Source organism: Pteropus vampyrus, unplaced genomic scaffold, assembly GCF_000151845.1.
Source record: "Pteropus vampyrus isolate Shadow unplaced genomic scaffold, Pvam_2.0 Scaffold61, whole genome shotgun sequence".
Taxonomy (NCBI): Eukaryota; Metazoa; Chordata; class Mammalia; order Chiroptera; family Pteropodidae; genus Pteropus; species Pteropus vampyrus.
The window spans coordinates 6,993,412-7,021,258 of NW_011888842.1; the positions used below are offsets into that span (position 1 = coordinate 6,993,412).

Genomic DNA, 27,847 nt, shown 5'->3' on the forward strand with positions numbered 1-27,847 from the left:
ATAATTTAAAATTTGAATTCCAAGTTGTCAAATACAGAAAAGTAAAGAGAGTTCAAAATTTTCTATGAAAATATAGACACACTTAAAACTTATGCCTTTTTTAATTTGTTAGAAAAAAATAAGCCTGTTATATAATTATGTTGTTCTAATTTAATAATACAGTTTTAAAACAAAAGTGCAGAACATTAAGTCCTGAGGTGGAATTTTGGTGCAAAGAGAAATGGTTTATGTTTTCTGAATGAATGAAAAATAGAATGAATATAATAATACATATGGATATTTGATTTTGATAATCACGGCCCCCTCTGGACTACTGTCTTTAGAACTTACATACCCTGGAGAAGTGTTATTGACGTAATCAGTGTCTATACTAAGGATAAATACAGAGTGCTGAGCGATGAGTATTAAAAGATGAAATGTTCTCTGTGTACAGATGCGAAAACATCTCTAACGTAACCAACGTAGGTACCATATACTTTTGTGCTTTTCAAGTATGTGTGGTTATCACACACATCATTTGATAATGAGGGCATTGTGGAGAAATAAAGAAGTTTACGTTATATATGGTGACGAATGTTATATTCCTAAGAGGAAGCTCGTCTTTTTTCCTGAGGTAACTGTAGCTTTGAAAGTGACGTTGAGAACACACAGTCCTAAATCGGCCAGTGGTCTGATACCGCTGTCCCGCTATCTTTACTTGAATGTAATTAGAATACATCGTGGTTCATCAGTGGGTATATGGATTTCTTATTGCTCCTTTCAAATTTAGTGTCTTCAAACAACACAGTTATTATCTTACAGTTATGAAGGTCAGAAGTCTGAAATCAGTTTCCCTGGGCTAGGATCAAGGGCTAGGATCCAGAACCTTGGACTTCTCCTGGAGGTTCTGGAGAAAATCAGTTTCCTTGCCTTTTCCAGCTTCTGCCTGTATCCCTTGACTTGTGGCCCCACATTACTCTCACTTCTGCCTTCTCTGACCCTCCTGTCTCCCCCTAAAGACCCTTGTGATTCCATTGGGCCCACCGAAGTAATCCACGATACTTTCCCATATCAAGATTCTTAATTTAATCACATCTTCGAAGTCCCTTTTGCCATATACGGTAACATATTCACAGGTTCTGGGGGTCAGGACGTGGGCTCTGTAAGGGCCATTATTTTACCTCCCTTAGGTGGATAACCAAAGGTTAAACAGGAAAAAGTGTGCAACAGGAGGCAAGAGACCTACCAACTTATCAGTGCAATATTTTGGCAAACTCACTCTCCATTTGGATATTAAGAGCAGATAATAACAGTGTGGACGTGCTTCACACACACACACACACACACACACACACACACACGCACGCACGCACCAGCTGGATTGCTGTGTCCAGAAAGCCTAACAATCTGAAGACTCCATGGTCTCTTGCCATTGTGATTTGACCTTTGGCCACTGCCCACTGCTGAGGTCGAGGGGCAGGAGGACACTAGTCTTTTGGTGCCCCTGGGGACCTCTTTTCCTTTACTCACAGGTTTGTTTCTAAGTCCATTTTTGGATTTTCCCGATCCGCTTTCTCTGTCTGGTCATTTGGGCCGCTCTTAATGTTGACGTTTTGTTTTATCTCTTGCCGCTCTTCTTTTTTCCTCTTCAGACGTATTCAGAGGGCACAGTGTGTACTGATTCACTACAGCGCCTATTTATACTTCAGTGTTACAATTAGTTTGGGGAAGTTTGAATTACTCGTCATTCAGTAAATGGTACAGTCATCTGTTCCCACACCATAGCCCATCCCATTCTCCAAAGAGAACCTCTGATAACAAGTTTATGAGTACTGTTCGTAACATTTTTTGATGTGAGTAAGTGCATTTCTGTACAAACAGAAAGTAAAACATCCTATTAGTTTAATCACATTAACAGCACATGTATTTTCAGCCTGAAGAGTCCAGGGTGAGCCTTTGTAGTGATTTTTATACCCCTGTGCCTCTCACTCCTAGGTGGCTGGCACGCTCTCCAGTCGGCTAATCCTGGATACCAACGCATTTCTGCAGTTAGTTTCTCGGGAGAGATATCTCAATTGCTGACACACAGAGACGAGTCCACGTTTTTCAGTAGGCTATTTATTAACCTTTGATTTTGAAATTGTGACAGATGTATAGGCAGTTGCAAAAACAGGACAGAGAGCTTTCCATGTACCCGTCACCTAGTTTCCCTGTAATTATAGCATGATATCCTCCAGCGTCCGTGCCTTCCAGGCAAAGACCCGCCGGGAACACACCTCTCGTGAACAAGTCGGATTTATTACACATCACCGCGAGGGAGAACGTGGGGCACTATGGGGCATCTCACTCGGAGTGTGGTAGAAAGAACTTGCCATAGGATTTGGGCTTTGGTTGGGTGATTTTGGGGAAGGCTAAGGAAGCGGGATTCGCCTCAGATGGGCTGCTGTCAGAAAGCAGAGACAGTTCTGTGACAGGGTAGCTCAAGTCTTATCTCTAGGAAGAGGAGGCGAGCACGAGGATAAAGCTGTCATTGGTAAAGCAGCGGCAGTCGCTCATTTTAGCCGAAGGTGGGGGATGTTTGGGATTTAGTGGGTGGCACAGTAACCTGGCTTTTGTCGGTTGCTTGGATACAATTATGAAGTGGACTTGTTTTGTCTCACTTGATTGTGGTCACCTTGTCTGAGGTTGGTATCCTGTGAGCTTGTTTATATTCAGCAAGAGAATAACATGGCAGAGCTGCGAGTGCCGAGCCAGCTTCCGAAAGTCGGCTGCTTCGGCCCTGCCTTTCTCACCTTTTCTGCCCGTTGGCGAGATGCGTGCATACAATTCTGTCATTTTATCACATGTAGGTTCATGTAACCACCACTGCCGTCAAGATACAAGACTATTTTATCACCATAAATTCTCTCGTGCTGTTCCTTTATAGTTAACACCCACTTGCCTGCCACCCACCATCCCTAACCCCTGGCAATCACCAATCTATTTTCTATCTCTAAAACTTTCCCACTTTGAGAATGCCATATAAATGGAATCTTACACTATGTGACCTTTTGATATTGGTTGGCCTTTTCCCATTAGAATAATGCCCTTGGGATCCACCCAAGTTGTTGTGTATAGCAATAGTGCATTCCTTTTTCATTGCTGAGTAGCAGTCCATAGTATATGTATTAGTTTCCTGTTGCTGCTATAACAACTTAAAACTGAGCAGCCTAAACAACACATATTTGTCGTCTTCTTGTTCTGTAGGTCAGAAGTCTGACATGGGTCTTAAAGGACTAAAACCAAGGTATTAGCTGGCTGTGATCCTTTCTGAAAGCTCTAGAGAAAAATTCATTTGATTGCCTATTCCTTGTTGGCAGAATTCAGTTCCATATGGTTATAGGATGGAGGTCCCCGTTTTCTTGCTAGCTGTAAGCTGAGGCTGTTCCCAGTCTCTAGACAGAGGTCACTCACATTTCTCAGCTTGGGACCCCCTTCTTCCATCATTCCCCTCATGCTGGAATCTCTTCTGCCTACTCTTTCTTCATCTCATCTCTCTGACTCATCCTTCTACCTTCCTCATCCACATTTAGGATTATTCCTGCCTGGTTAATCCAGGATAAACTCCCATGTCCAAGTCCTTAACCTTAATTACATCTGCAAATTCCCTTTTGCCATGTTAAATAAAATAGTCATAGGTTCTGGGAATTAGGGTCGTGGACTTCTTTGGGGGCTGTTATTCTGCCTCACATGTCATGGACGTGCCGCAGTTTGTTTAAACCATTCACCTATTGAAGGATGTTTTTGGCGTTTCTGGTTTGGGACTATTGCAAATAAAGCTGCTATGAACATTCTTGTAAAAAAAAAATATATATATATATATATATATATATATATATAAGTGGACTGTACTCTGTTTCCTTTTGGAACTTACTTTTTCACTCATCTTCATATTTCTGAGTTTTATTTATGTTGATCTTATAGAATTGGATCCTCTGTAGCACCGTTATGTTCTGTTGTAGCGATGAACAGTGTCCCCTGTGGTAGTTCCCTCTTCCTTGCTGTGTAGTATTCCACCAAACGATTGCTGCAAGGTACAGTCATTCATTCCCCTATCGGTGGACATTCAGGTTACTTCCAACATTTTGCTACTACGAAGAGTGATGCAGTGACATTTATGTGCAGATCTTCATGTACAAGGATGAAGCGTTTTTCTAGGCTGGACCTGCGGGAGGGGAATTTCTGGTCCTAGAGTAAGCGTGTGGGTCAGTTTCAACCAGCTATTGTTTAATTGTTCTCCAAAACCTTTTCGCTTCAGCAGCAGTGATGAAAGAGTTCCCCACATCCCTGTCAACATTTGAGATCACTGTTCTTTTTCTTTTTTACCTATCTGAAAGGTGTGAAATGGTACCTGGTAGTTGTAATTCGCATTTTCCCGATCACCGTTGAGGTCCAACACACACACACACACACACACACACACACACACACACCCCCCTCCTCTTTTTACGCTTGTGCTGACTTCTTTTCTCCTGACGCCAGAGGTTGCTGCCTCTGCCCATTTTTAAGCATTAAGATCTGGTCATTGCAACCCCGACAACTGAAATTTGGTGTCTTGTCTGAAATTACAGGATGTTCCTTAGGCCTGCGTGTTTCCATGGGAACAAGTAACAGTCATCCTTCATGATTAGGTGGTATCCATGGCAACCAAGCCAGCAGCATTTGAATGAAACTGATTTTATTTTATTTATTTTTTTTGCAAACATATGAAGGTTAAAATGCATTTCTCTGGTATGGCTCCTAATAATTGAAAGACAGCTTACCCTTCTCAGTACAATGGAGTCTCTCAATGGAAAGGGGATCCAGGATCAGCTGGTCCTGTGGCCTAATTTTGCAGAACGAAGTCTGGGAGGTCATGTAGAGGTCACACAATGAGTCTGAGCTGAGAGAAGACTCCTGGACCAGTGCTCCAAGGTCTGGGGGAGACTCTAGAAGGTCGGCTGCTTCTCCCTTCCTGGGGTCTGTCCCCGGGGATGCCACCTTCATGCTCCACCAGCTGTGTTGCTTACACCTCTAGGGGCATGAAGCCCAAGCCTCTCGGTGTGTGCTTCTCCAAATTAGGAAAGACAGGCTGCTAAATCAAAGGGCAAAGGCAGCTGTGGTTTTGTCAAGGATTCAGGCTAAAAATCCCTAGAGGCAGAGTTAGGACTCGGGGGGTCAGCTCTGCATCTTCTCTGCCTGTGTAAAATAAAGAGTTTTGTTTTAGTTTTGGTGGTGGGGAGTAGAGATAGTCACTGCTCTGACTCCTTGACTTCACTGGATTGCTGATAAATCAGGAGCTCCGACATGGAAAAGGGTCTCTGGCCTGGAGTCATGCGGCAGAGTCAGGGCTGGATCCTGTCTCCTAGTGTCCCCCCCCCCCCACTTCCTGCTCCAGGCACCCTCAGCCTTCTCTGAGGCCCAAAGTGTGGGTTTGGGTGGGGACAGTTTAAGGGGATTTCAGCATAGACTCTTAACTTCCCAGCTGGGGGAACTTTAGAGAAGTCACTAGTCCCTCAGAACCTCAATTTCCTCATCTGGAAAATGGATCTCACCACAGCTGTCCAAGTTGTCATGTGGGGACTATTTTCGAATGGGTCCAGGACTTGTATTCTCAATGGGGGCAGTATTGCTCCTAATCAGGCAAAAAATTCATTCTTGGAAGTGGGAGTGGGAATCTAACTTTTTTCCTGTATAAAATCTAATATTTTATATGTGTGTATATATATATATTTATTTATGTATAATCCATAAAAGTTGCTTACTGTGTATGTAGTATTAAAATTTTATGGGGAGAAACTAGGAAAAAAACATCTAAAAAGATTCTTTAGGGGGAAAGATAATGAATAAAAGGTAGAGAAATGCTGGTCTAGAACCCAAGGAGCGATGAGGTTATGATTACGAACTTTGTGGTTAGAGCCTGTGGCAGGCTTAGAGAAGTAGTTTGGGGTGTGGGGCTGGGAAAGAGCCTGGCCGGGCGCAGCCTCTGCCCTGATGTTCAGTTTGACCCCGTCACAGCTTCTCTCAGGGCTTGGTTTTCTGTTCATATGGAAAGGAGGTCCCATCAGCTGCGCTTGTGGTGACTGGTTCTCAGCAGCTGAAATGCCGCCTGGCGGATCAGTGGGGGTCCAGCAGGAAGCAGATGGCACCTACACTAGGATAATCAGAGGCGTGGGCGGGTATAGGGAACCATGGATAGGAGTGCAGGACCCCAGAGCTAGTGATGGCTGGGGCTGATCCACTGAGGCCCTAAGGAGGGGAGGAGAGCGTGGTTACTAGGAGGGAGAGCCCAGGAGACAAAGAGTCGTTGATGGTAGCTGGGATTATCAGTGGACGGAGGCAGACGGTCCAGGCAAATCTCTTCCCTCCCCTTGTCTCCTGCCAGGGCTCCCTGTCAGCCACATCCCATGGAAGCTTAGCCCAGAAGTTCGTTTGATGTGGTCTACACACGTTAGCCCTCTAGAGCAGAAAGCAGGGCAGAGAAGTGTAGAGAATGGAGCTGGGGCCAAGTGGAAGCCACCTGGGAAGGGACCAAGGTTCCCCTTCCGGTTCTTGCGCTGGGTCTGGCCAGATGGGGAGGCTTGAGAAGTCAGGGAGAAGAGCTGGCTGCTCCGAGTTGGAGGAGGAGTGGACATCTGCCCTGTCCTGCCCTGCAGTCTCCTTGCTGTGTTTCTACCTTTTGACATAGATGGAGTATAGCCAGGGCTGCTGAATTGATGTTTGAGGCTATTTTGGGAGCACCTGAGACAGTCTTTGCTATAGACCTACAGGGTTGGGTGCTCATGGACAAGTTTCTTTCCTTTGGTCTCAGCTTCCTCATGTGTAAGGTGGGTGGTTGGACCAAGCCACCTCTTAGAGCCTCCTGCTCAGACCCAGGAAGCAAGAGGCAGGTCGTGGGGAACATCAGTCTTGGTCTTGGAGTAGAAGCAGCCTTGCTGGGCTCCTTGTGTCCTACCAGGTGACTCCACGTGTTTCTTGCCTGCAGCCATGATGGCCTGCCTGTCCAGGAAGGGGTGGTGAAGCCGTGGCCAGGAGTATGCTCTGTGTTTGTGTGTGTGTGTGTGTGTGTGTGTGTGCGCGCGCGCGCGCGCGCGCACGCGTGTGTCGGGGGAGGGAGGGTAGTTCCTGAGAGGCTTCTGGAGGCTGAGCACACCTGCCTCACACACAGGTAGGACACAGTCGTTGTGGTGGACCCCCAGGGAAAGATGATGGGGGTGGGATTCTGGGGGTAGGGTCAGGGGAGAGGTGAAGGCAGATTGGGGAGCATGGGAAGAGATTTCCTAGGGAAATTCCCAGGAAAGTGTTCCCTAGAGTGAGATTAGCAGAGACTGTGGAGGGGGAATGAGGAGGTGTCCAAGTAGGGAACAGTGCAGGGAAGCGAGGTCCTATGAGTCGGGCAGTCACTGGGCTGAGGTAGAGCTGTGGGGGGAGGTGGCCCAGGGCTGGCTAGTCCACATCCAGACCAGGTATCAGCCCCTGCCCCAGTCCTGTCTGGTGGTCAGCTGGGCCTGAACCTGTCCCCGTAGGAGGTACTCCTCCCCCAGGCCCAAGATGGCTTTGTCTGCTTGGCTATTCCCAGGGCTCAGCACGAGAGCCTGTCCTGGTGGGGTGAGGGGCTCAGCTCTGTCTTTGCACACTTCTGAGGCCCCCTGTCCAATCCACTGCATGGCGAGAAGGGACCAGAAAGCGTAGACGTCGCCCCTAATAGCCCATTCTGCCTTCTGGGAAAGCCTGCTCCCCCGTCCTGTCCTGCGTATGTGTACACATCCACACATCCACACGTTCACACACGGACGTGTACCTGGGGGAGCGTTCGCATGAATGTGAACACGGGAATGTGTTTGCTAGGCGTGCGCCTCTGATTCTGCACCCCTGTGTGTTCGCACAGACCAGGGAAACCCAATTCTTCTTCTTTTTCGAGTCGACAGGCCTTTCCCAAACACCCACCAGGCAGCAGGCTCCATGCAGGGCACTGGGAACATGGAGACGCAGCCAACTTAGGTGTGGGTGGTAGAAGTTCCAGTTAAGTGCAGGATTCTCTCTCTCTCTCCCTCTCTCTGTCTCTCTCTATTTCTCTCTCCAAACTGAGAGCTTTGCTAGGAGAGACTTATGCCTGGCCATTGCTATAGGAGCCAGAGGGGGCCGAGAGCGGGGTGGGGGGGTTACCAAGGGTCTCCTTCAAGGCCTGCGGGGTGCATCAGGCGGGAGGGAGGAGGAAGGGAGTCCCCTGTGGGCGCCGCAGCTGGAGCAGTGTAAGAGAGGCAGCCGGTGCCAAGCGTGGTGTCGGGGAACCAGCAAGGAAAGCAGCCAGATTGGGAGACTTGGGAGCTTTTAAACAGACATGCTCAAGCCATGGCTAAAGTTTTGAATGAGCTGTCACCATTTAAAAATTGGAATATTTCATATTAAAAAAAAAAAAAAGACAGATTTCCAGCTTCTCTTGAGCTGGGGGAAGCTCTGGCTGCACTGAGCCCCCCGTCGCTATGCCAAAATAAGCAGCTGGAACTGAGCAGCTGGCTGCCACCCTTGATACCATAACCTGCCAGGCCCTTGAACTTCTCTAAAGTTTAAAGCCTCTGGAGAAGGTCTGAATTGGAAACCAGACATCACAGGTTCTCATGTTCGAAGGGGCTTCTTGTACACGTCCAGTAACAAGAAGCTCATATGTCATAAGATGTATGGCTGGATGTGTGGATTTGGGGAGACCTGTTTTTTAAAAAAAATTGTGGTAAATATCTATATAAAATAAAATTTGCTATTTTAATCATTTTTAAGCGTACAGTTCAGTGGCATTAGATATATTTACAACATCGTGCAGCCATCACCACTATTTATTTCTAAATCTTTCCCATCACTCCAAACAGAAACTCTGTGCCATAAAACAATAACTCCCCATTCCCCACTCCGTGCCCCCAGAAACTGGTAACCTCTAATCTACTTTTCTGTCTCGATGCATTTGCCAATTCTAGGTATTTCATCTAAGTGGACTCACACAATGTATTTGTCCTTTTGTGTCTGGATTATGTCACACAGCCTGTTTTCAAGGTTTGTCCACACTGTAGAGTGTATCACGACTTGCATTCCTTTTTACGATGGAGTGACATTCCGTTGAGTGGACACTCCACTGTGTTTATCCATTCATCTGTTGATGAACACTTGAGTTCCTTCTACCTTTTGGCTCCTGTGAATAACACTGCTTTAAACATTCACATACAAGTATTTGTGTTCCTGTTATCAGTTCTTTCCACCTAAGAGTGGAATTTCTGGGTCGTGTGGTATTTCTGTCTTTTACTTTTTGGGGAACTGCCGAACCGTCTTCCAAAGTGGCTGTACTATTTTATGGAGACCAGTTTGTCCTGGCCAGGATGGGAATGATAGGAGGGCCTGCCTTGGTGGCTTCGACTGTCCATACTTACCCTGTCTCTCCCTCTGTTGACAGAGTCGCCCCAAGAAAGGCCGGGCTCGCGGCGCAGCCTGCCCGGCAGCCTCTCCGAGAAGAGCCCCAGCATGGAGCCCTCAGCCGCTACGCCGTTCCGGGTCACGGTAACTATCTCTGCGTCACCATCGCCACCTGGCTCGGGGTGCTGCTTTGTGACCCCGCAGCCCCCCTTCCTGGAGCCTCACGGACCGGGAGAGCATCCAGCCTCCCTTGTTCTAGGTATCCGATCACTCAGCTGCTCCCCTCTCTGTGGCTCGGCCCCACTCCTGCGAGGGAGGGGGCAGGTGGACAACAGGCCCAGGGGCCCAGACCTAAGCCGGGAAAAGAGAAGCTAGCGTTAGGTCAGATAAATGCACCCTTACGCGCACACACACACACAACACACACACACACACCCCCCCAGATAAATGCACCCTTACACACACACACACACACACACACACACACACACCCATGCTTCCTCGACTCTCGAGATGCACGGTTTTTGTTTCCACATTTTAATATCTCTCATGTTACAGTCCACAGTGTGTCATAATTTAATTGCTGTGTTCTTTCTTTCTTGGTGGTGCATAAAATAATGCTTTATCTTAAAATTGATGACCTTTTAGAATTAAAACAACGCAGTATATAGATCTTAGCTATTGATTTTAGTGGTCCCGCTAGCGCAAACCTAAACAACTTTATGGAAACAAAACCCAGTGAGCCTTAACGTCTGACTCTCTGTGCTCCCCTGTGTCCCCGCCAGGCAATTTTGTGTCCTTTTACTCCCTCATTCAGCACATTACCATGTGTCCCTCTATCCAGTGCTCTGCCAGCCACTGGAGACACATCCTCTTCCCCAGGGAGGACATGGATGTTTGATCATTTGTTCGTACATTCGTTCATTCAACAGTTTTTATGGTGTGCCGTTCTTGGGGTTGGAGCTTATCAGAAGGAGCTGGTTAAGATAGCACCAGGGTCATAAAGCCCCTGACCTTATGACCTCACATTCTTGTGTCTGAGCTACGTGCTATGCAGGAGAAAAGCAGAGAAAACCAGGAGGGCTTCTTTGAGGTGGTGTGGTCCGGAAGTGATATTTGCTCTAAGGTCTAAGGAATGAGGAGCCAGCTCTGTGGGGATCAGGGGAAAGGAACAGAGAGCACAGGCCTGGCTATCACAATATGATGTGATTTTAGGTGAGCTAGGAGCAACTAACTGTTCTTGGTGGACTGGGAAAAGGTGTCCCCTAGGAACTAACTTTTGGGCTAGGTCTTAAAGGGTTTCTAGAAATTGGGTAGACAGGGACAGTGAGAAGGAGTTCCCGGTAGGGGGAATAGCAGTTGCAAAGGCGTGGGGGCATACTAGGAATTGACATGTTTGTAGAATGGTGAAGTGCTTGGTGGGACTGGAGTTGAGGGGTCTGGAGGACAGGGTGGGCGGTGAGGCCGGGAAGCTGGGCCGAGTCTGGGTCGTGTAGAGCCTTTGAGCGCCAGGCCAGGGCCACTGATTCCCCCACTTGGCTGTGTGTCGTGAAAATGCTTTCAAAACAGACTCTCGAGCCCCCTCAAGTTTGTTTGTTTGTTTATTTGTCTGTTTATTTTTAATTGTATAAGAGTTTATTTGAGCCAAATGGATGACATGTGCTAGGGAGCAGATCTCAAATGCTCCCAGGCTCAAGATTTCAGTTTCCCGGGCCAGGGGCAGGGCCTGGATATCTGCATTTTAACAAGCTCCCCCAGGAGGGGGTTCTGAGCCCCAGCCTCTGCTTCCAGGCGGTGAGGAGGAAAGGGAAGCCTGCGCTGAGAGAGACAGAGACAGAGAGAGAGAGAGAGAGAGAGAGAGAGGGAAGCCTGCGCTGAGAGAGAGAGAGAGAGATGGGGGGGGGGGGGGCTCAGGGTCCCCTGGGAGATGGCCTCCAGCCTGCAGGCAGGGCCAGGAGGCTAGCACCTGGGTGACCCTGACTCAAATCACCTGGAGTCCTGCCCTCCCACGGCTGCTGGGGCAGAGCCTTCAGGGGGCCTCAGGGAACAGTGACTAATAGTAGCATAGTCACCTGCACTGTGCCTGTGGTCTTATATGTATGATCTCTTCTAATCCTGGAGACAAACCTGAAGCTAATACTTTGATCATCCAGTTTTACAGATGGGAAAACTGAGGCTCAGAGAGATGAAGTCACCCAAGCTCCAACTGCTAATAAATGGTGGAGCCAAGATTTGGACCCAGGTCTCTCGGACCCCAGAGCACAAGCATGCACTTCCTCCGGCTGTGACGGGGAGAACCCATTGTCCCCACACCCTCCCGTCGGCATTGCTTTTTACCCGTTTCCCATTCTTTTGCTGCTCTAATAGGTGTGTCATCACACCTTGAAGTTGCTATAATTTTCAGCTCTCTAATTGCCAGCTAGGCTTGGCATTTTTCCTGCCGTGGTGTCTTCGCTCTGTTTCCTGGCATGGATACCACCTGTGGATCAGAGCCAGCGCCAGCCTTCTGAACTAGCAGGCACCCGGGACTCCCAGTCCCGCCTGCCCAATTAAGGTCTGCAGGATGGAAAGTGTGTTCAGTCGTCGTTTACCCACTTCTCACAGCAGCCCCGAGGGGAGGTATCGTTAGCATCCTTGTTGCTCGGATGAGGGAACTGAGGCTCAGAGAGGTGAAGTCGTTTGCCCGGCGTGACGCAGCTCCTGAGTGACGGAGCCAGGTACGGATGCTAGGACTGTCCGACATTTATGTTTTGTGTCTTCCTCTGGGCACCTTGGTCCTTTCCTGTGTGCAACAGGTAAGGAAAGGGGTATGAGTTGAGTTTCTATCCCGGGCTGTTGCTCAGCACGGGGGGTGGGGAACCAGAGAGCTTAGAGGTGGGGATCCCAGTTCAAATCCCAGCTCTTCAGTGACCTGCGTGATCTCATTAGTCACTCCGCCTCTTTGGGTTTCCCGTCCTGGCCAGTAAAGTGTGGTGCCTTCCTTGCAAGACTGTGCCAACCCAGGTCTGACCCATGCAAGGTGCTTAATAGGTGAAATCCACCATTATCACCTGATTGTGTTTCTTCTCTGGCTCCACGACAGTAAAAATCTGGGGAGGGTCGGGGTGGAGGGCAGAGGACAGGGTGTTTGGGAGAAGGCCAGAGGTGTGCCTGGCTTGGGCCTCCTTGGGGACAGACTTGCATACAGACCCTGTGCTGGACCAGAAGCACACCCTCTCGCCCACAGCTGGAGCTCATACTGGCCTGCACGCACTCCCACAAGCCACATCCTCATGGGCTCTGCCGACCCTGCTCTGTGCAGCCCCCTGGGGGAAACCGGGGAACATGGTTTTGCCTGGAGGAGGCAGGGGAGACACCGCAGGATATACCTGAATCGTTCCTGTCTTTGTTGTGTTGCCGTTTCAAACCTGGGTGAGGCGATGTCACCCCCTCTCACAGGGGGTGCCCCTTTGCAATGATGTAGCTTAATGGAGAATCAATGTGGGTCTGTAAGACTCATTCCGTTCACTTCCTTTATGGCAACTGAGTCCTGGAGGGGCTGGGTTGTCCAAAGTCACCACCTAACTGGAGCACTTCCGAGTCTGTACTGTTTTTATCCCCATAGGTGGTGTTTACCCATTGTGAGGGTCAGCCTAGGACTGCAGCCACCCCACAGGACATCGGGGGCTCAGTGCTAGTTCCACCTCCACCTCTTAGAGACCGTGGAACCCTGGGAGAGCCTCAGCTGACCCTTCTGTAAAATTTGGGGAGCGGACTTTGTCAGGCAGTAGCATGCGATTTGGGCATGTAGTAGGCATGTAGATGTTTTGATGGAGTAACTGAGAGAATAAGCTGTAAAGTCAGTGGACTTGGGGCTGAGCCTCACACTAGCTCTGTCACTTGGGTGAGATATGGAACTTTTTGCCCACACGGCGCAACTTCCAGGCCACATGGTGCTTACCAGGCCCGTGTGGTGCTTGTGCCCTGAGAGCTGTAGGGGACCCTGGATGAGGGCAGGATGGAGAAGGGAGCTGGGAGCGGGTGACCGTAGGGACCTTATCTCTGGCCTTCAGCTCCCAGGCCCCAAAGAGATGGTAAGGTCGAGATTCAAACCCAGGTCTGTCTTCTCTGCATCAGTAGGGAATCCTGGAAGGGAATGAGGGACAGAGAGAGGGAAAGAAGGCAGCAAGCTGGGGGGCCCTGGATCGGTACAGACTGTCAGGTTGGGTCCTGGGGCTCTGTGTGTGCCCACCACCCTTCCTAAGGCTCAGCAGCATGCTGTCCCCCTCGCCTGCCACCCCATGTTGGAGGAATTCACAGTTTTTTGGGGGAGGTAAGGAGATGGTGATTGTTACAGGTGTCCCCACGAGTCCCCTTAGCCCGCCGCCTTCCCCCGACCCACACTTCCTGGGTAGAGTGTGGGTTGGGTCCTTCTTCCCTCCTTCTTCCGCCCCTACCCCTCCCATCGACCTTGAGGAGAGCTAGCAGGGCTGGGGGTGTGGGAGGTGGCAGAGGCTCTGGGAAACTTGACAGCCAATTGATTCTTTCTCAGGAAGTTGAAAGTGGAGAGTCGTGTTTGAAGGTTTAGCTGAAATTAGGTCTCACGGCTATTTTTTGCAAGATGGAGGAGAAGTGTCAGGGAGGGGAAGGCTCAGGGGGCTGGCGGAAGCTGCAGATAAACTCAGTATCAGATCGAGTGCAGATGCTTCTAGGAGTCAGTTCCTTTCAACCACCCTCTTTTATTGGATGCTCAATTTTACACACCCTAGGTGCTTTTGAAGCTGCGAAGGAGGTGTGCTTCAGGTGCTGTGAGAATCCAGAACAAGGGGTAGTGAGGGTAGGGAAGAATTCCTAGAGGAGGGATCTTTGGGGATGGGCTTTGAGAGATGTGTAAGAGTTTGTCAGGGAGAGGAGTATACCAGTTAGAGGGGAATCTAACTGAATAGGAAGAAGCCAGTGGCTCTGTGTGGTTACCGTGCTGAATGAGTTGGAGGCCTGAAGGAGAGGAGACTGGAGGGAAAAGTGAGTGGCTGAAGCCTTTGGACTAAAGACTGAATTTCCTCCTGTAGGACGCAAGAACCACAGGGGTTGATGGGCGAGAGTGGAGCCAGCAGGAGGTCTCTGGGCTGTGGACTTGGAGTTTCCCCAGCGGCTCACCCCTCTTTCCACGTGTGCAGCTTCCCAGCACCCTTCCCATGTTTCCAATGCTCATCTTTGTCTCCCACACACACAGAAACAGGTGCACGAACACAAACCGCAGGCCTGTGGGCGCCCCGCCTCAATGCCACCATGGAAAGGATGTTGGAAAGTACCTGGTCCAGCCCTTGCCTGTACAGAGAAGGGGCTGAGGGCTCAGAGAGGGGAGGATCCTTCTCCAAGGTCACACAGCACAACTGGGGCAGGGCCTGGAATTAAGCCCAGATCTCTGTTCTCCTGTCCAGTGCTCCTGAGTCTGTGCTCTTCCTGGCCCCTCTCCCCTGCACCTTCTCCCTGCCTCCATCATGTGTCTTGGGGGAGGGGGCTTAAAGGAATGGTGGGTCCAGCTACCCTCAGAGGCCCCTGCCTGCTCCCTCCTGCTCATCATCGCACTGCCACCTCCTGGCCAATGGGACCCAGCAGCTACAGCCGGACCCACAATCTAGGCGGGAGGCTGCCTAGAGGAGGGGTGACTTGAGGGGAAAGAGAGTGGCACCCTGGTTTCCTCTTCACAGAACGAGGAATTTGCACATGAGCCTGGTGTCCCTCATTCAACTGAGCCATGTGAGCTGGAGTCTCCCAACCTGGTGTCTGGCCAGTGTTCCCCAAATGAGAGGGTTGGCGGAGGCAGCAGGCCCCCTCCACCTCTGCCTTTCATGGAGCCTAATTGTTATCAAGCTGTTCAAACCCCAAAAGAAAATTATTATCATTTTGGTCTGAGTCCACTTTCCACAGAGAGAGGCCCCCTTTCTTGCAGGGGGAACATTGCTACAGACAACCTTGGTGTAAGAGCTGTCCATGGTGGGCCCAGACGGTCTTCAAGGCAGGAGTGTAAGGCCAGAGGCCCTTCGGAGCCTCCTGAGTCTGAGGCCAGGCCAGAGCCAAGGCCTGGAAGTGAGGGTAGGCTTTGGAAGTCAGTAGGGCTGGGAGGCTGCCCACCGCATTGAGAAACAGGATGGTTTCATTCGCTCCATTTTGCAGATTAGGAAAGCGAGTTTCAGAGATGAGAAGGGACTGGCCCGGGTCACATAGCTGGTGCGTGGTAGAGGTGCCGTTCCTCCTGTGATCGTGAGCTGACTTACTTTCCTCCCTCCCTTCCCTGCCCACCTTCTTTCTTTTAATAAATTTTTTTAAATAAGTGTCTTTATTTAAATTAGTTTCAAGTATACAGTACATTGGTTAGACATCTATAATGTTCTCAAAACGATCCCCCCGGTTCCTCTCTCCCTCCCCTGGCCCTCCACTTAGCCATCAGGTTAATGCTGACTGCGTTCCCTCTGCCGTGCTCCCCATCCCCACGACCACCTATCAACTACTAATTTGTACTTCTTTAACCCTTCACCCCACAGTCCCAGCCTCCCAACCGCCCTCCCCTCTGTCTGTCGCCAAATTGTCCGCTATATTTGTGAGGCTGTTTTTGATTAGATTGTTCTTTTTGTTCCTTAGATACTGCATGTAAGTGAAATCATACGGTATTTATCTTTCTCTGTCTGACTTATTTCACTCAGCATAATAACCTCTAGGTCCATCCATGTCATTTTAATCAGCATCTACTATGTGTCAAGGCCTGTGTGGGGCACTGACACAAATAGAATTAAAACATAGTTGCTACCTGTGATAATGTGGACGGGTCAGCTGGGGCTTGATGAAGAAATTTCCAGGCACGTGATGGGGAAGAACATTCCAGGCAGCCAGGACAGGCCACGCAAAGGCCAGGACAGGCCACGCAAAGGCCAGGACAGGCCACGCAAAGGCCAGGAGGTGGGAAGCAGCATGAACAAAATGATAGCAGGAACTGGGAGCAGTTTGGGGGGCAGAAGTGTGAGGAAGCGTTTGGAGTGAGGGGAGCAGGAGACCCTTGGCAGTGCATAGAGCAAATGGAATCTGAGGCTATATTAATAGGAGTATGGAGTCCCCAGAGAGGGAGGTGAGGTGGGCCAGAGCTTGCCAGAGCAGACCTGGAATGCAGCGTGTTCTTCAGAGCAGCATACATGCCCTGGCTGAAAGAATCTGGAGCTCCTTCAGTGGGCAGAGACCAGGACTAGGGTGGCTGATGAGGGATGGGGGGAGCAAGCCAACTGCTTTTCTCAAGCAGGTTGTCTGTCCCTGCTCCCCAGCACCTGAGCTTAGAATGCCCTTGTGGGGGTCCCTGAGGGCAGAGGTGGAGGGAAGAGCATACTTCAAGGAGCCCTGGCATCTCCTCCCTCATCCCAGGAGGTGCCAGCTGGGCTCAGGCAGTTTGGGTGGGGAGGGTGGAGAAGACGGCCTTACACCCCCCTTTTTTTCTGCCCTGGCATCCTCCAGAGGTACCTCTAGGCCATCTCTGTTAGCTCTGTTTCCCTAGCCCTACACTTGAGCCTGGTGGGCAGCAGGAGTCAGATAAACTAGTCCCCACTAATGTGTTAGTGGCTTGCTTCCCAACCCCTTTGTTACAGATTGTTTGCACAAAAGGAGCCTTACCAATTGGAAGTTTCAGTCACTCATGATGAAATGTCAGGCTCTGTGACTGGCAGGTGGGATGCTATGCGGGGGGGCCTTGCTCCCTCTCCTCATACCTCCCTGGGTCCTAGGGATACGGTGCTGGCTCTTCCTAGCAGTACACCTGGGACGAGACAGGATCCTAATCTTGGCTCTGTGGATCCCCTCTGTGGGATTGCTCAACTCTGAGACTCTCTTTTCTCATTTGTAAATGGGCACAGGAGCCCCTTGCTCACAGGGCAGCTCTGGGACTCAGTGCCTGGCCCAAGGGAGGCATTCAGCCAGTGTTCACATCTTGTCCTTCCCCAGAGTCTCAGTCTGCCCTCCCGCACCCCTCATCTGCTGCCCCAAAGCGATATCGCTACTGACAGAGCTTCTAGGGCTTATCCCTGGCCCTGGAAGGAGGAGGGGTGTGAAGTGGTACCCAGGGGGCCAGAGACCAAGTCCCGCCAGGGTGGTGAGTACCAGTGGAGCTGGAGGTGTCTGCGTAGGGTGGTTTCCCACCAGTTGGGGGCAGCAGAGCGCAGTGAGTAGCCGCCTGGGAGGCTATTCCCAGAGGAGGAAGTCCCAGGGATTTCTGAGCTTCCCTCCCCCTCCCCCAACCCCCCCTGCTCCAGGGGCCACAGGGGACCGGCTGAGCTAAATAAGTGCAGAGCCCTCCTCTGGATGGAGGGAACAGCTCACATCATGGAGCGCCTCTAGGCAACTGGGTTGACCGGAGAGCTGGGGGACCTCTGAAAGGGTCTCGTTATTAGGAACACTGGAGCGGGGCAAGGTCTGGGGCAGAGGCAGCCTTCCCGCAGGAGGCTGGGCACAGGTTGAGGCAGGCCACCATGTGGGCGCTCAGGCAGTGTCCCTGCATGCACCGCCGTCACCAGGCTGGGCCAGTAGATCCTCCATCGTGATTGTCCTTTGAAGGTTTGCATCTTCACCACCGCTGGGAGAGTCGGGATGGTGGTCCATGCTTGGAACTGATGTCCAGCTGACCCGGGTTCCAATTCCAGCTCTACCAGCAATTTGCTGTCTGTACCATGGGGAGTCGTTAAGTCCCATTTTGCAAAGCCCCCTGGGTCAGGCCCTGTGCTGAGCTATCTCCAGGCATCATCGCATTTAGTCCTCACAACCCGAGGGGCAGATAACACAAATCCCACTTTCCTAAGGTGACAAAACCAAGGCAGATGGAGAGCGAAGAACTTGCTGAAGATCACTGAGCTCAGGAGCCTGGATGTAGAAGGTCTCTCAGAACATGGCCCACAGCACGCAGCCCCGTCTCTGCCAGCCAGTGTTGTCATTCTCTCTGTTTTATAAAGGAGAACACTGAGGTCCAGAGAGGGAGGTACATTGTCTGAGGTCACACAGCCAGTCAGGGACAGAGCTGGTGTTTGAACCTGGATCTCCCCATCTCCCTGCCTCATCTTGTCCCAGCTTCCACTGGCCAGAAGGTGGCCGTGCAGGGTGGACACCTGGGACAGGAGGGAATTGCTCCCCTCTTCCTATCCTACCCTGTCGGCCCCCCCCCTCTCGGGGGCACCCAGGAGATTGGGTGTGGGGGGCAAGCTCACATGCCTTCGCTCCCTGCCCCCCATAGTACAAAAATGAAGTGACTGCCTCTGTCATATCAAGTGATATTTGGGTTGGATTGCAGACATAATGATATCTGAGTCTTGGATGGGAATTGCTTCCCTAGGCAGGAAGCCATCTTTGGAGGTGGCAGTGATGACATCTGTTTCCGACACAAGGCCCTATGTTGAGATGAGTAACTTTTCCTGTGGAATTGTTTAAAGAATGTCTAAAATGGGCTGTGATTGTTACTGCCCTGCTCCAGTGCCTTAGATGGCTTTCAGGGGGGCATCTGGTTCCCCAGCCACATTCGAGGCACACCCCACCTCCCCCCAGGCCTCTCCTAGCCGCCATATCTTTGTACAGCTGGCCCTGCTGCCCACAATTCCTCCCCATTTGTCTGCCTCGAGAGCTCCTTCTAGGGTGAGGAGAGGGCGAGCATTGATCTCCTACTTTCCGAAAGTCTCACTCCTTGTGTTGGGAAGAGAGGTCAGGACAAGTCACCCAGACCACCGATAGCAAGGCCCAGCAAGGACACTAGCCCTTGCCTTGAAATTGACCTTGACTCCACTTATGGGCTCCCATGATCCCTCAGGAGTAGGACTCCCAGGTGAGCCTGGCCTACAGATGCTAAATCACCCAGGAGGAGAAATAGCCTATAAAATCCTCTCCCCTAACAGTACGTTTTGTATCCTCTAGTGAAAAGGGCTTTTAAAAGCACTGCTCACTCAGGTGGATTAATGAGGCTGCAGCCCGCCTCTCACCTCTCCCCCACTGCCGTTTACAGGTCCCCTGGGCTGGAGCACCCTGGGGTCCTGGTGCTCCCCTTTTGGCTCTTGGTGTAGGGAAAAACAAAATGACACCTCTTCCCTGCCTTGCTGCTTCAGGTCTGCCGCAGGCCAGCTGGGTGCCGGCTTACTTTTATTAACGTGGGAACCGTCTTCGTTATTATTAATTAGCAGAGCTGGGTTTTGAACCCAGATTTCCTGACTCTGAGCATGGTTTTCTTGTCACTGCGGGGGTGGCCTCTGCTGAGAGCATTCACTCACGCAGAATGCACAGAGCACGGGAGGTTTTAATGGGAATAGGCACTGAAGTCAGTGAGCCGCCCGGGGATGACTGGCCTGGTGCAGGGACTTCAGTGACAGGGCTTGGAGGGAGGCAGAGAGAGAAAGTCGAAGACTTGCTTCCGGGGTGAGGTCCCCTCATGGGGTCAGTTTCCTTGCAGCCATGTGGCCCTTTGTACTGGGCGCCCCACAGCGAGGTCAGGGCTGGTGAGGGCTTAAAGGGCCGATGAAGTGCCTGTGGCTGTCCATACCGCTGGGATGGGCTTATTCTGCTAAGGCAAGTGTTGCTGGGGGAGGATTCATGGGGCAGTGAGTCTCTCCCTGGCTGCTCTGGGTTATCGCATCCCTGCCTGAGACGTCAGGAATGCGTGTCTTATTTCTGTTCACTGATGCAGCCCTGTCCTGGGCACTGGCAGGTACCAGGAGGGCCTCTCCCATGCCCTTATCATCCATCCCCTCCCACCTTCATGCCCCCTCTTCCCTCCTCTGGAGTCTAAGGGTTCCTTAGGGGCCCCCTTAACCTGAGCATTCTCTACACTGGGACAGGGGTTATGCCCCATCTTACAAGCTTGGGCTCCGGTGTGTCACTGGAGGTCAGAAGGACCTGTGGTCACTGCAGGGGCCTCGGAGGCAGCCAGACTTTCCGTTGTTCTCACCATTGCCCTGTTGCGATTCTGCCCGTAATGGCTGTGTGTGACGGCCCTGCCTCAGATAACCACAAGCGGAATCTTAAAAAGCCTCCCAGATCAGTCTCCGCCTTTCTCCTTTCTCTTTTATATCTCAAATATTTGTTAATTCATTGAGGAAGTATTTGTGGAATACCTGCCGGGTGTCCAGCACTGGGGACCCAGGCCGCCATGGCCCCCACAATCCTGTGGGGGAGGGAGTCATTAAACAAATACATGGATATTTACAACTGTGACAAATCTGCGAGGAGACTTGGCCTAATCCGAGGGCACTGGGAAGGCCCCTGAGGAGAGACTGTGAGGAGAGACTGAAGGGTGTACAGGGTCCTCTGGGTAAAGGGGGCCTCTGTTCAGACAGTGGGAACAGCCTGTGCCAAGGCCCTGTGACAGGAAGAGCTGGCAATTTCAAAAGTCCCATTGAAGCCAGGGGAGCTGGAGCACAGGGGTCGGGTGGCTAGACTTCCATTCCAGGAGCCCTGGGAAGCTATGGATGCGGGTGGAGCTGGTCAATGGTGGGGCCTGATCTGCTTTTTGAGAAATCCCTCTAGATGCCCTTGGATAATGAAGAGGGAAGGACGGCAAGGCTGGAGGCAGCAAAATCAGCAAGGAGGCTCCTGTGAGTGTCTAGGAAGGGCCTGGGCTGCCTCTCCAGGTGGACTATGGGAACTTTGAGGGCAGGAAGCTGGTCTTTCCAGGGTCCAGCACATGATGAGGCTCAGAGAACACGCCCCCGGTGAGCTGTGGGCCAGCACGCCTCTCTGTCAAAGGAGATTTGGGTCTTAAAGATTGTTTCTGTAAACTCCCGTCCTTCGTTTCTTTCTGGCTAATGGCTCGGCTGGCCCCTGGTGGTCAAAGTGTGAGCAATAAAAAACGATGACAATGACTGACGATGATAGTAGCTAACGTTTACTGTGTTCCGAGAAATGGGCTAAGTTCTTTACATGCTGTGATCTCAGTGACTTGTTACAACCACCTGTGGTGGCTACTTTTGTCCCCATTCTACAGAAGAGGAAACAGGCTCTAATGGTTAGGTCACTGGCCCAAGGCCCAAAGCCTTTAGGTGTTAGAACCGTCTCCTACCACGCCTAGGAAAGTGGGGAGGAAAGACCTTTGCATTTTACCTGGAGATTCTTAGAGATCAAGGTAACCCGAGGACCTAAAGAGGTGTGTTGAATGGCGATGTTTCAGGTGTGACAATGGCAGAAGGAGGGATCTTTGGGGTGGGGGTCCTCCGGCTCCAGATGGGGGTGGGGCCCTGCAGAACAACCTGCTAGGCCGAAAGACTCAGAGAAATCACACATTCAGAGAGCTGGGAAGACAAGCAAACAGGATGTTCTTGGAGAGGGCACAAAGCAGGGAGATTGTGAGGCCAGCAGCACGGAGCTGTTTTGTTCCCTGGGGCCCAAGATCTGGGCTCTCAGCTCTTTGAGCTCAGTGGGCCACACTTTCCCTTCTTGTTGTGGTTGTGTATGTGAGCACATATGAGTCAGTGTGTTTGGCTTGGTGGCCGTGTAATTCTGTGCCTGATAACAGCTGAGTATGTGTATATATTTGTGAGCTTGTTTCAGTGTATTTATACACATATTTGTGTTTTAAGATTGTGCATGTGTGTTGGTCAATGTGCACATGTGTTTACACAGTGGAAACAAACCTTGTTTGTTTACACATGCATTTCTTGGTGGGCATGCCCCTCCCATGTGTCTTTGTATGTGTGCGTGTCCTTGAACTTGTGTTTCTGGCTCTATGCGTTTCTCATGTGAACGTGTTTCGGTTTGGTTATCTGGGTAATATTTTAATGCAGGAATGATCCTTGAGTGTCAGGGCCCAGCCCCCTCTGGCTCTGATGGCCCATGAGTTGGTTCTCTGTATGGCCCAGGTATCTGTCTACCTTTCTTGGGTGAAGAGGAGTGTGGAGGTCGTACATTCAAAGGAGCACTGGCAAGGGCGTAGGGAGGGTTCTATAGGCATAGGGTGGCCTGTGAGTAGGTTGCCACCAGCAAGGCACCAACTTAATCCTGGCTTAACATGCCATCCCTCTTTCACCTGTCAGTGTCTGACATTCCACCATTAGTGAGTCATTTCCTCATCTGGGACCCTCTTTGATGTGCTAGGGTTGCCTGGCAGCTTGCTGAGGGCAGAGCCCAAGGAATAGGGAAGGAGGGAGGAGGGGGAGTGCATCTGAAGGACTCCAGCGAAGCCCCCAGATCTGCTGGCACTGTTAGTACCGGAGTGGGGGAGCCCAGTAGTAGAGGCGGCTGCTCTAGCTTTACAGAATGGTCAGATATCAGCGCTGGAAAGGAGCTTGGCGATCATCCAGCCCAGCCCCCATTCTATAGATGTGAAGACTAAGGCCTGGAGAGAGGACACACGGGGAGCCTGGGAGGTTCTTGAAGCATGGGATGCTAGCTGGCTGAGGAGAGAGGGTCCTGCCTTGCTGACTCTGGGCAGGTCCCCTGCCCTCTGGGCCTCGAGTGCCCTGTCTGTACTATATGGGCATTGGCCTGGCATCCCTCTGTTGGCCCTCCTGGCTCTCACCCTGTGACTCTAGAAGGACCCGTCACTATCCTGAGTCCCTTCCTGGAGCCTGTGCCAGGGTGGGGTGAGATGTCCTTACCATCCTGTCGGGGTATCAAGTCTGCCTGACAGTCTGCATGCCCAGCAGATCTCATCTCTTGGGGTGATATCTAGACGGAATCATCTCCTCCCTTTCCTGTTTATTTAGGTGTGCCGTTGGCATTTGCACAAAGCCCCAGAAAGGTACTGAGAGACACACTTGTTACAATAGGCTTGTTCCCTGAAGGACCTCTGTTTGGGTGCCAGCCTGAAAAATGGTCGTGGGAGGAGGAGCTGGGTTGGGCAGAGGGAAGGCCCACCAGGGGAGGTGCTGCCTCCATCCTGAGCGCTGCCTCAGGGGCCCAGGGTGAGCATCTGAGGGCTCAGTGGGCGTCAAAGGCAGGTTGGACTCACCTACCCGCCTGCAGTGTCCCAGGGCCCATTTGTTAAAAGGGGAGAAGGTGATGGAGGCAGGATTGAGGACGCAAGACCAAGTTGACAGTGGAGTCGGGGGAAGGAACTTGCCCTTCATAGAGCACCTATTATGTGCCAGGCATGGTGCTTGGTGCTTTATACTCAGGTGAGAAGGTGGCTCAGAGACCTGTGGTGACACGCGGCTCCCAGGTGCCCAAGTGGTGGTGCTGGAAAGCAAACCCCTTGGTGCCGCCGCCTGGGCAGGAAATGAGGCGCAGGTGAGGATGGGACTGGGCAAGGCTTCCCCTGCCTGAGCCTCCACTTCCTCACTCGTGAGCCCCTTGCACTCAGGGAGAAGGTGCGCCTTCCCTTCTTTCCTCTGTCCAGAGGCCCAGTCTAGTGCCTGGGGCTGAGCGTGGGGAAGATTGTCTGAGCTGTGAGTTCTCCTTCCGGCCTCTGACGCGTGTGTGTGTGTGTGTGTGCGCGCGCGCGCGCGTGTGTGTGCACGTGCATGTGTAGAGGGGGTGCCCCCATGGGCTAGCACTCTCCTCCACTCCCAGCTCTTCCACCTGTCAGCTCTGCCACTTTCAGCAAATAGCCTAACATCTCTGAGCCTCCACTTACCCATTTGAAAACCTGAAACTTTCTGAATTCTGAGGCACGCATCTTCTTAAGGAGTCCTGGTAAGAGGCGTTGGGCCCTCTTGGGATGTGTGCAGTGAATGTCAGGGTCAGAGACTTGCTAGAGCAGGAGCACAATAACTAATAATTTATCATCATCATCATCTCTTAGAATTGATTGAAATGGGTATATGAAGAAATCATGCGTCTGGAATTGTGAAAGGCCCTTGAGAAAGTCTCAGAACATCCTGGAGAAGGGGCAGGGATGTGGATCCGATGCTAGGATGGTGGCGAAGTGGCTGGAACAGGTAGGGGAGCTGCTGAGAACTGGGGTCCTTCCAACCAGATATCCCACAGGCCTCTGTCCTCTGGGACTGCTCTGCAATTTGGTCAGTGACATGGATGGAAGCCCAGGGGGCCTGTGGATCAACTGGGTGGAAGGACTTCCAAATGGGCAGCAGTCCGTCACAGACAGGGACAGAGGCTACACGGCTGTCCTCCCCCAATCCCTGGGAATGGGCTGGGGGTGGTGGCACCAAGCAGCAGCCTTGTGCAAAAGCCCCTGGGGCCTTAGTTGACCTAAGTGCAGTGACACAGCTGCCTGAGAAGCACACAGAACACAGAACATGGCTACGTCAGTGGAGGCCATGCACCCCATCTGGGGAGGGAGCAGTCTCGGTCCCCAGGGACTACTCAGGCTGCTCGCTGAGCTTCAGACATCAGTCCCTGCTCTAGTGAATGAAAGCTGAGCCTCCACCTGAGCAGCTTTTCCCCCAGCACTTTGTACCTCAGGACTCTCTGTGAAGTTGTTTTAGAAAAAAGAGCTTGTTTAAAAGAGTTCAAAACTACCCAACTGAATAGTCTGTGGCTCTGGCATCATTTTGCAAGCATGTTCATTCATTCACTAGGTACGACACAAGGCCTGTCCCTACTGTCAGGCTGCCTTCGAGCTCTGCAGGGAGCCCAGACAGAATCTCACCTGTGGTGGTCACATACTTTGTGAGGGCAAAAATCAGTGGCTGTGCTAAAGGCAACATCAGTAATAATAAAGCTGGCAACTGCTGTGTTTAGTTGCTTAATGAAATCTTACCTCATTTAATCCTTCCCACAGCCCCAGAACGTAGCTATCACCATTAACCCATTTTATGGATAGGAACACTGAGGCTGAAAGAGAAGTCTAGTAATTTGCCCACAACTTATCGGAATTAAGATTCGAACACATGCGGTGTGAGAGGACTTGAGCTGGCCCAAGGGAGTGTGATCAGCAGGGCTGGTGTATGCAGTCAGGATTGGCCTCCTGGAGAGGGAGAATAAGTCGGGCCTAATCCTCACTGCGGCCCCCACCCATTTCATAGAGGGCGAGGGGCCTTGCCGGCCATCTCCCAACCACGGGTCTGTCTGTGAAGCCTGTTTGCCTGCCTCCAGCTCTCAGCTCTTGGTGGGCTCCACCGCAGTCCTAGAAAGTGGGTATCAAAAACCCGGTTTTAAAGAAGGGACATGATTTGCCTACTGTCCCTCATTAAAGGTTGACTTGGATCTAGAACAAGATTTTCTGACTTAAAGACCAGTCTCTCTTCCTGAGTTCAGGGCTACAGCTGCCTCCAGAAATCTTGTCTTGGGACCTGCCCATGAAGGAACAGGAGAAAAGGCCCTTCGTCCAGGGCTGAATAAGGTGCTGCCCTTGGCCCTTGCTGTGTGACCTTGTGAGAGTCCCTTCCCTTGGGGCCTCATTCACCCTCAAACTGCAGTCTTTTTGATTTGAGTCCCCTTCTAGCTGTGGCTTTCTGGGATGATGAGCATTCGTTGAGCCTGCCTTATGCAGGGCCCTGAACTGGGTCTTCTGGGGGACACAAGGTCCTCCAGGGTGGACATGTGTGGTGTGGTGGGGGTTAATGGGGATCCTCCTCATTTTCCTGAAAAATCACTGTCCCCAAGATCTGTGCTCTTTGGCCTAATGTTAGTCTGTACACTGCTCACTGTAGTGGTCATGGCCCTCTTGGTCACTGTGTCTAACACATACTGGGCTCTCACTAAACGATGAATGAGTGAATGTTATAGAGAGTTTGAGTCCCCAAGGTCATGGTCAGTTTGGATGTGGAGGGTACTGTCAGAGTAGGCTTCAAGGAGCAGGCTGCTTGTCTGAGGAGCATTAAGTGTAGCCTTAGGAGGAGGGGTGGAGGGAGGAAGTGACACTTATCTCACTTAAACTCCTAGAAGGGAGAAGGAAAAAATTTATTTTAACTCAGAAATAGGGTAAGGCTGTCAATATTGCTACATAATGAGCTACATAAATTGTGAAACATGCTTCATGGTTCTTTGTGCTACATGAATGTAAAAATTGTGAAATTTCCATCAGTGTAGAAAATAAAAACCAAGAAAAAGTACAAGCCCATTGGGAGAACTTGCTTGACAACACCACCTGTGAGAGAACTCATCCAAGTTAGCCAGGTGCATCTCCCCTCCCTGCTTACCTGGCAAGAGTCCAAGATTGGGAGAGCCCAGAGCTTATGTAGAGGTGCAGGTTTCTATCTTCATATTGTTGTCTCCTGGAGGGCTTACTGACCCTTGGTCTGCCACCATTTGTGGTTCCTCTGCATCAGGCATTGCCCTACAGGTCACCCTTCTGGAGGAGGGTCCCTCCTGTAGCTACCACCTAAGAGATATTTGCTGAACTGCAGCTGATCAGAGCACCTTCATGGGTACTGCTGAGCTGCAGAGGTGAGAGGCATTGGACCGCACTGCCTGGGAAGGCCTGGATGAGGTGGCATTTCAGTTAGGCCTTGCAAGATGTGCAGAATTCTGACAGGTGGTCACAGGGATAGGTCTCCCATGGATGTGAGAGACTGAGTGGGAAGAAAAAGGGTAGAAAGCTAGGAAAAGGGAAAGTTTCAAGAGGGTGGGCAGAAGAGGGGGTTCTGTGGGAAAAGCTCTGGCTTTAGGTGGGCTTGGAAGCTATGTGTCCCTGGGAGAGTCATTTTACCTCTTTGAGCAAGATTTCTTCATTTGCAGAAGAGATAATGTTTCTTTGTCATTTTCTGTTTGTGTGGGTAATGAGATGATGTGTACAGCCATTTGACCTTGTAACATCTAGGGTGCTGGGGCCATAAAGGGGGACAGATCCGGCACAGGGCATGACTTAGAGCAAACATCCACTTTTTCTCCTGGGCCAGAAAGGGTCCACAAGCCTACCCTCTATTGTGAAATGGATGAAATGTGATGTTCGATTGTGTACATTAATTTCAAAATAATTTAATATCCCATTCACCTGGAATTGAGGCTGGGGTGATGAATCCCCAGAACCCTCTGAGATAACTCCTGACTCAGGGAACCCATTTCCCCTTAGTTTTCCTCTCCTTCCAGCAGCCTGTGGGTTCCAAGTCCAGAACATCCCAGGCTGTGGTCCCTTGAGCCTCCATCTAAATCTACACCATCCTCTGTAAAGGGAATACTGGTTCAGCCTGCATGTATTGCCTGTCTCTGCCATTAGGCTAGGAGTTCTTGGGGCTGGGGATGGGATTAACCTCTGCCCTCAGAGTCCAGGGCAGCCGGGTAGATGGACCAGTGGCCTGAATGGGGGACCCCTGCCAGCTGAGACCTGCCATACTCCTCCCGGGAGTCTTGAATGGGGCCAAGCAGCTGTCCCTACAGCTAAGGCCCAGACTTCCCTGGGACCTGGCTCCAAATCTTGAAGCACGCAATGGGGTTACTCAGCAAACTCTCAGCCCTTGGACCCTTCGGAGCTAGGCACTAAGGACCCTGTCCCCTAGGTGGTTACCCCTGCTGAGATACACCCGCTCCAGGCAAAGGGCTCCACCCTGAGGGCGGGTGATGGTCGCCTGCGGAAGGAAAGATACTCAGGTTAATGGTCCAGATGGCCAGGGTAGCCGGCCGGCCCCCC

The 27,847-nt window shown here is 51.2% G+C and overlaps 1 protein-coding gene across 1 annotated transcript in view; it reads left to right on the forward strand.

Annotated features, from left to right (window-relative positions):
- The window catches only part of DAB2IP (DAB2 interacting protein), a 117,728-nt gene that overhangs the window by 12,465 nt on the left and 77,416 nt on the right, over positions 1-27,847 (forward strand). Inside the window, exon 2 of the mRNA XM_011360999.2 lies at positions 9,437-9,540. The gene's annotated coding sequence lies outside the window, so the exon portion shown is untranslated. The remainder of the gene's footprint in view (positions 1-9,436; positions 9,541-27,847) is intronic.